Here is a 9,321-nt window from a genome sequence, read left to right on the forward strand (position 1 = left end):
GGAAGCAGCTGATCTCGGTGATTCTCTCTCATCATTGATGTTTCTATCTCTCTCTCCCTCTTTCTTCCTCTCTGAAATCAATTAAATAGAGGGCAGTAGCTCTCAGGGTTGACTCATGGATTAAATAAGTACAACATATATATCATTTTAGTAATCAGTTGGAAAATAAAATTAAAATTAAAAAAATGCCTGCGAGAGGGCTTTATAAGCTGGCTACCACACAGATAATACCAGCTAATACATGCTAACTGCTCATGAAGTGCCATGCTTGAAGCGAACATGAACTCTGTCATTTAGTTATTATAATAACTATACACAACCCAGGCTCAATTCTTGAACCTCAATCACTGAACCACACTAGCTGGGCCTCTATTTTATAAAATGAGGAAACTGAGAAGCATGGAAGTGAAGGAACTTGCCCAAGGTCACACAGTGTCTGAGCCAATACCAGTACTGGAAGCCAGACTCTAAGACTCTGAGGTTCCTGCTCTTTTTTTTTTTTTTTTTTTTTTTTATTCTGGGCCAGCTTTAGCTCTGAGGCCTCGCTGCTGAAAGCAGTTTATCTATGCACTCATTGGTTGCTTCTTGTATGTGACCTGACCAGAGATCGAACCCACAACCTTGGCATATCAGGACAAAGCTCTAACCAACTGAGCTACCAGGGCCCTGAGACTCCTACTCTCTTTACTACTTTCTGTTGACCTTCAGGAAAGGGAGGCCTGGGTAGCCGCATGGGGTCCAACTAGGAGGTGGTCCTAGTTAGCCTTAATGTCAGGAACAATGGCTAACGAGAGGAAATGATCAGAGGGGCCTGGGAAAGGCCCTCTGCAAGAAAACAGGCAGGAGCCTTGCTGAAAGAGGCTTGAAGGATGCTGGAGAGGAGAAGGGGGCAATAATTTGGGAGTGGAGGGAGGGGGTGACACACCTGCATTAAAGCCAATGGACTCTGAGAATGGAGCGAACCAGGCCTCCATCCCCAGAGCCTGGAACTAGTCTCAGGAAGGGGGACGGTGTAGTACAGAGCCTCTTGTCTAAGCCCTCAGAGGCCTGCCCAGGGACCTAGGATGAGGCAAAGAGTGTGCAGACTGGGCTCCTGGAGGGCACAGGTAATGCTGTTCCCCCACTTCCTTGTGCTCATGGCTCCAACCTTGGGAACTGGGTATGGGAGACACAGGGTCTACCTCCCTTCTCTGTTCTTTCCAATCTCTGGGCCTCAGGCCCAGCACAGAGGGGGTTAAAGGCCATGGAGCCTTTACCTAAAAGAGTGTGGGGGGCAGGGAACTGTCACAGGGAACCTTGTCTGGCCTGATAATCCAGGCGGCCTATCTCTTCCACAGCAGCTGTGGAGCAGACAGGTTGTCCTGGCAGGGAGGAGGGTGGTAGGGCCTGGCTGATGGCGGGAAGGATTTGAGGAGAGAGGGACACCCAGGCTCCCTGGGGATACTTTCCCATCTAACAGCTACCCTTAGGACTGTGCATGGAGACTGGATCGGTCAGGGCTGGAGTCTGGCTGGACATGGGGATTCCCACTGACCCAGAGAACAGGAACTGGGAGCTAATGAACAGACTTAGGGAGATGTTAACGGAAAAGGCTCTGTTTCTGACTCAATATGTGCCCAGGCAGATATGCACTATCACGTACATCTGCACAGGTATGTGAGTGAGCACACATGCCCATGGTACATGCCCCACAGGGAAGGACAAGTAGGAGAAGCCCTCTGCAAAGCCAGCACAGAAGGAGCGAGGCATTTGTTGAGTTCCTGTAATATATGAGCCAGGCTCTAGGTTAGAAAGTTTCACCTGTACTATCTTATTTCATGTACCCAACAATCATTGAAAATAAGGCATTTTAAGCCCATTTTACTGATAAGGAAGCCAGAACTCCAAGAGCAGGGCAGGGTGCAGGGCCCGGGCCCACTCTGCAGGTGGTAGTGGAGCCCTGGCTCTGACAAACCCAAAGCTGTGCTTTCCCCTTCTGGCTCTGAGTCCGTCCTGGGCAGATGGTTCTCAATCTTCCTAACGCCGCGACCCTTTAATACAGTTCCTCATGTTGTGGTGACCCCCAACCATAAAATTATTTTCGTTGCTACTTCATAACTAATTTTGCTACTGTTATGAATCGTAATGTAAATATCTGATATGCAGGATGTATTTTCAGGGGTCTCAACCCACAGGTTGAGAACCGCTGGCAGAAGAAAAGCAAGAACTCTTTAAGGCACAACCCCTGAACCAGAAAGGCTGAGGCTCTCTCCGCTGTTCAAGCTAAAGATGGCCTGGGATTCCAGGGCATGTGAGCTCCATGAGGGCCTGGCTCAGAAGCTGCAGGAGGTTAGAGGAAAGAGGGGGGATTATTGTTTGGCTCAATCCCCGGCCCAGATCAGAGTGCATGTGGGAGGCAACCAATTGATGTGTTGATGTGCTTCTCTCACATTGATGTTTCTGTCTTTCCCTCTTCCTTTCACTCTCTAAAAATCAATGGAGAAGGTATCCTCAGGTGAGGACTGACCAAAAACTAATTAAAAGCCCCTTAGAGACACACACACACACACAAAATCAACTTCATTCAGAGCAGGTCTGTGCACAGAACCTGCGGTGGAGAGTCTGGAGAGTAGAGCGCTGGTCCTGCCTCTTTTTCTTTCTTAAAAATATATTTTTATTGATTTCAGAGAGGAAGGGGAAGAGAGAGAGGGGGAGGGGGAAAAGAGAGAGAGAGAGAGAGAGAGAGAGAGAGAGGAGAGAGAGAAACATCAATGATGAGAGAGAATCATTGATCAGCTGCCTCCTGCACACCCCACACTGGGGATTGAGCCCGCAACCTGGGCATGTGCCCTGACCAGGAATCAAACCATGACCTCCTGGTTCATAGGTTGAAGCTCAACCACTGAGCCATGCCGGCCAGGCCTGCCTCTTTTTCTGACTTACTGTGTGATTCAGGGCCACACATTTTCTCCAGAAGCCTCAGTATCTCTATTATAAAACTGGCGTGCAGCCATCTTTTGGAGACTGATGGACATTGGCAAAGCCCCCAAGGGTCCCACTGCATCCGGGTTCATTGCTCAACATGCGCACTTGCTCATGGGGCCAAAAGGCATAGAGTGTAAAAGCACTTGAGCACACGTTGGCCACTGCCCGCAGGGTTGGCATCTATTCAGTGTAAGGCATCCTCTGAGCACCTCCCAGAATAAAGCCCATGAAGGGTGCTGGGGCCACAGAAAATAATCAGACAGGGTGTTGCTCATGGACTATTAGAGACAAATAAGGACCGGTGAATTCTCACAGGGTAATGAGGAAAACAGAGCAGGTCCAAAGTCTGCACATAGAGGGGCCAGTGTCAGGGCAGGTCAGAAGCTTCATAGGCTGCTCATGATGAAACGAAAATGGGGATAAAGCTGGGATAAAAGGCAGTCGCCAGCAGTTGTCCCTGACAAGCCCCCTAGATCTCAAGCTCCAATCTATCACACGGGAGGAAAAGGTTAGAACCGTTTTCCAGCTCTTCTTTTCCACACCTCTTCAGCTGCTAGAACCTGCTCTTGCTTTGGGACTCCTGTATCTAAAGCAAAACAGGAGAGCAAGAACCTCCCAGAACTTCTCAAAGTCCTCAGTTCCAGGATGAGTTTTGCTGCTGAGTGTCAGGCTATGAGTGAGACATTGGATATTATTTAGCCTTTTTCATGTTTGCCAACTTCATGAAACTTAATAAAGCAACCAAGAAGAAATTAAGAGTAATTTTATTTTAATAAAAACAAACAAACAACATGGAGGCATGCCCTCCCTCCCTCTCGGGAGTGTGCCTGCCTTTCCCTTCCCTTTCTTTCTCCCCCAGGAGCGTCACTTCGCCGTTCTCTCTCCTAAGCTCCAAGGGCCCTTCTGTTGCCTCTGTAACTGGTTTCCTGAGCCCATTTCTTCTAGGGCTCACTTTTACTACCTCTGTGACTTTCTAAATGAACTTTTTCTTATCATTTGAAAAAAAAAGAGAGTATTTTTACTCAACCAATAAGAAATTAGGAGTAATTTTACTAGCTAAACCTATTCTTTTTAAAAAATATTTTACTGATTTTAGAGAGGAAGGGAGCTATGCCTCCCCCCGGGGATTGAGCCTGCAAACCAGGCATGTGCCCTGACTGAACCGGTGACTTTCTGGTACATGGGATGATGCTCAACCAGCTGAGCCACACCAAAATATAAAAAATATAAAAAATATAAATTTTTTATATATTTTTTATAAACAATATATTTTTATTGATTTCAGAGAGGAAGGAAGAGGGAGAGATAGAAACATCAATGATGAGAGAGTATCATTGATCGACTGCCTCCTGCAAGCCCCCGACTGGGGATCGAGCCCACAACCCGGGCATGTGTCCTTGTCTGGAATCAAACCTGGGACCTTTCAGTTTGTAGGCCAACGCTCTATCCACTGAGCCAAATCGGCTAGGGCTGAACATATTTTTTTAATGAGCATCCCCATGTGTTGTGTGTCTATGTGGGCATCAGACATGTGTTTTACACATTAAGTGTGTGTCTGTGTATCTGTGGGCATACGCTGTTGCCTTCCTGTTCCTCTAGGGACCTAGGTTCCCTGATGCTGAGAGGTAGAGGGAACACTGAAGCATTGAATGTTTCTTTCCCCTTCTCTGGCTTCAGTTTCTTCTCTTATATAAGTGAGGAACTTGAACTCCATGATGTTGAAGGACTCTTTAACTTCATCACTTGCCACATGGTTTAAGGAATTCATTCAAAAGCCTGGTGGGTTTTGCTCAGTGGTTAGAGCTTTGACTCGCTGACTGAAGGGTTGTGGGTTGGATTCCTGGTCAAGGGCATGTACCTGGGTTGCAGGTTTGATCCCCAGCCCTGGTCAGCAGGAGGCAACCCCTGCTGTGTCTCTCTCTCATTGAAGTTTCTCTCTTTCTCCCCGTCCTCCTTCCTCCCTCCCTCCTACTCTCTAACACAGCGGTCGGCCAACCTTTCAGACCTCCAGTTGACAACCGCTGCTCTAAAAATCAACAGAAATAATATACTTGGGTGAGGACTAAAAAAAGTCTAAATAAGGGTCAAGGACTAAAAGCTGCAATGGAAAGGACTAGAATTAGACTTTAGAAGAATAAGGTCCCAGACTTGTCCACCCTGGCCTCAGGAGAGCCATGCAGCTCCTAGTCTGAAGTAAAAGCTCTTAGAATGCAAGGCTGAACCCAAGGTCCCCACCCCCATGCCAGCCAGGCAAAGGGTAGAGTCTCCATATGACTTGGAGAAAGGAAGGACTCCCATCCTCACCCCCCTTAGGGCTCAAAGGAGGCACTGGGATTAAAGAGCAGCCATCAGGAGATGGCGGGAAGTGTCCTCAGGTCCTACTGTGGCCCCTGCTGGTTCTTGATAAGCAGACAGGCCCCCACCCTGATAACCACACGTCTGCTTATCAGGGCCCCCAGACCACCCCGCCCAGGCTCACTCTCCTCCAGTCCACACCCTGATCACAGCCCCCTCCACCCCAGCCGGGGCCACAGCCACAGACGTCTGGTTGGCTGAGATATTGTTCTTCTCTACCTCCAGGACCCCTGGGTTCTGTCCATGCTCACCTTTGGGGGTCAAGCAGAAGCCTAGACAGTGAATGGCATAAAGTTTAGCCCTAATGCATGAAGCCTTTACTCTGGTAAAGGAGCCTGAACTATCTGTGGGGTCTCTGAGTAGGAGGGGTCACAGGACAGGAAAGGGGGTCACAGGGAGGCAAAAATAGACATAATTCCTCACTTGGTTAGAGCACCTGGGTTTACAAAGGTTTCTCACACTTATTTCTCACTTAATTCTTACAACTTAGTGAAGTAGCACTTTGCCCCCAGTCACATGCTCATGAGAGAGAAAAGGAGGGAAGAAAACTGACATTGGTTCTCTACATGGTAGGCTCTGATCTGGGTTTGAAATGAATTCTGTTAAAAAAACAAAAGTCAACCAAGTAAATTTGAAGGTCTAGTTGGCTTTAAGGGATTCATGAATCCCATCTAGCAACTAGAAAGGCTCTCTGAGGGGTTGTACAAAATAAAAGGCTTTTATAGGAAGAAGAGTGGAGCAAGGGACTAGTAACAAAAGAAAGGGATATTTGGGGGCCTTGACTTTTTTTGGGGGGGAGGGGAGAATGAGAAGGGTTTTTATTGCCTCTTCTCTCTAGGAGGGATGGAGAGGGCTCACATGACAGATTACCTTACTGATGCATGACCAGGAAATTCCAGACTGATTATTATATTTCTGGGAGAGGTAGAAACTTCAATTATATCAGGTAATCTAGGTTTCCTATCATGGGCTTTTAGGACAGTGACATCATTTCAGGCCTGTGAGTTTCTCTTAAACAGTGCTTATATCATCCTGGCAACCATGAGGTGGGTATGGATAGCTCCCATTTTATATTTGAGGAAACTGAAGCTGAGGGAACTTGGTCCAAAGTCACAGAGATGGGTGCAGTAGAGTTGGGACCGTCACTCAAGGCCTGTTACCTCTAAACCTGGGCTCTCTCAATGGCCTTGATCTGCTTTCAAGAATATTTCATGTACCCTGGCTGGGTGGCTCAGTTGGTTGGAGTGCTGTCCTGTGCACCAAAAAGTTATGGGCTCAATTCCCAGTCAGGGCACATACCTCGGTTGTAGTTTCAATCCCCAGTTGGGGCATGTACGGGAGGCAACCAATTGATGTTTCTCACATCCATTTCTCTCTCTCCTTCTTCTTCTCTCTCTAAAAATCAGTAAGAAAACATATCCTCGGGTGAGGATTGTAAAAAAAAATGAACAAATAAGAATCTTCTAGTCTGGCTGAGGTGGCTCAGTGGTTGGGCATCGACCTATGAACCAGGAGGTCACAGTTCGATTCCCAGTCAGGGCACAAGCCCAGGTTGCAGGCCCGATCCCCCAGTGTGGGTGTGCAGGAGGCAGCCAATCAATGATTCTCTCTCATCATTGGTGTTTCTATCTCTCTCTCCCTCTCTAAAATCAATAAGAATAATTTAAATAAAAAAATATTCTATAAGCTTTCAGAGGTTCAACAACAGGCCTCACCTGTGCCTTCAGCGAGTCTGTGGGAAGAGGGTGAAGTAGGAATTAACTTGCTTGAACCCCTTCTGTGGGCCGGCACTAGCACTGCTCAGTGTTTTACTAGTAGCTAATCACCTGCTCTCTGTGAACTGGGAACTGTTATTAAAAATGACTTGCCTGAGAGAGCAACACCTTAGTCCATCTGCCTTCCCAGGCCAAAGTCTCTCTCCTCCCCCACATTACAGTGGGTTCAGTTCCATGTCAGTCATTTGACATGAATATTTAGTCACTACTCTGTGGTAGAGATACATTAGTGAATAAACAAGACCCTCATAAATTATTTACTTAATGCAAATAATCATACAAATAAATGAGCCCATAACTGGGGGATTTAATTAACCAGGGAAGACTTCCCTGAAGAGGTGACCCTTAGACATCTGAAGTGGGAATAGGAGCTAACTAGACAAGAGAGGAGGGAAGATCATGCAACCAGGGAAACACATGTGCCAAGGTTCTGTGACATCCGGAAGTAGAACACCTCCAAGGAACCAGAAGAAGGTTGGGTCTCTCCTCCCACTCCCCATCCTGGCCTCATCTTCCCCTGCAGAGAAGGAGTGTAACTGCCTCCTAGAACACAGACCAGATTGTCTAAGATAGGAAAAATGGAAGAAGCAGATGTGTGTCCCCCAGGAATGGGGGTCTAATAGAAGCCCTGCTTTGAGGAGTCTCTACCCAGGAGTTTCATCTCCCCCAGAGGCAGAGAACCAAATATTGCCGGGCTCCTACTCTAAGTGCCTTGATTTTGGAGAACAGACCCCTTATGTGGGCTCTCATGAGAGTGTGGGATTCAGCTGCCTTCAAATTTCCCAGCAGGGCACATACCTAGAGGACCTTGCCATGGCAGAGGTGGTCAAGGGGTCTGCCTGCCTAGGTCTGGCCTCCTTGGGCTCCGCATAAAAGTAGACAGGGACCTAGGGACTGAAATTTAGGCCAGAGCATGTCCCAGGAATCTAGAGATCCAGCTGTAAGGATCCTCCCTACCTTATAGAGATTCAACAGCCACGCGCACACACACACACACACACACACACACAACCTCCACCATCAATTAAGCCCTGAAAAATGGGGTGAGGCTGTTCTTTCTCCTCCCTGGCCCAGCAGATAAATGACCAGCTTTATGGGGATGAGAGTAAAGAGTGGATCCTAGGCTTAGCAAGGTCCATAGGAGTATGTGAGAAAGGGCATAACAGGGAGAGGGGCCAGTGACCTTCCTTCCAAGGTGTTCAGCAGGGAAAGGGTTAAGAGGCAGGGCCTTCCCCAGGGGAAAGTGCCCCACCCAGGGGAGGGGCCAGTAGGTAGATTAAAAGGCAGCGCTTGTAATCCAGGCAGGGACAGGGTGTCTCTTCCTCTCCAGTCTGCAGTTCCTGCTCTAGGTAAGTGCCCCTCCTTTGGGTCTGTGTGTTGGTCTGACCAGAGGCAACCTTCTGCCTCATTAGGAGATCTCAGGCTTAACGCTGGTGCTGGGTCCCTAAGGCGATCTCAGTTAGGTCCTTGCTCTGCAGAGTTCTCTGGGCCAGTGCCCTTCCCCTGACCCACATGGGAAGGAAGTTCTTGACTACAGAATCAAAACGCTAGGCCAGGAGCTGAGGAGCGAGGACAGGGGAGCTCTGTGTGTCCTGACCCGCCCTGCTCTGCCCCCAGGCCCTGGCTCTCCCTGCCGCAGCAGCGCTCTCTAAGCCATGCTTCCTGTGACCCCTGCAGGGCCCTGGCTGGGATATCATCGTATACTGTAAGTTTGCAATGAGACACTACAGTATAGATGATGTACTAGTCCGGGCACCCTCAGCTCCGGAGCCTGATGAGAAGGGCAGAGGATGCCACAAGCCCACCTCGCTCACCGGTCAGCCTATCACAGCCTGCCTACGGACAGGGCACTTGGGAATGGCGAGGAAACCGTTACCATTACTGAGTTTAGTAATGGTAACGGTTCTCTTGCTGCACCCAGAAAACGTGCCAAGAAGAGACCTCAGAACCCTGGAGCAGACGACTGGAAGGGAGGGAGACTCCGGCTCAGACAACAGGGTGGGGGTGAGGGAATGGGTAAGTTTTCTCTTTTCTGTTCTATAAAAATAAAGGTGAGAACCAGAATGCTTGTCTTTTCACTTTATTAGCATCCAAGAATGGGGAGAATGATGGGGTGGGAGGTATCAAGGACTTGGGGAACAGGTGGGAGGCACTATTGCACTCAGGACACATGGGTCCTTATATGACTTCAAGGTGGAGGATCTGAGAGGGGAGGAAAAAGATCTCC

This window comes from Myotis brandtii, unplaced genomic scaffold, assembly GCF_000412655.1.
Source record: "Myotis brandtii unplaced genomic scaffold, ASM41265v1 scaffold50, whole genome shotgun sequence".
In the NCBI taxonomy this organism is placed as follows: Eukaryota; Metazoa; Chordata; class Mammalia; order Chiroptera; family Vespertilionidae; genus Myotis; species Myotis brandtii.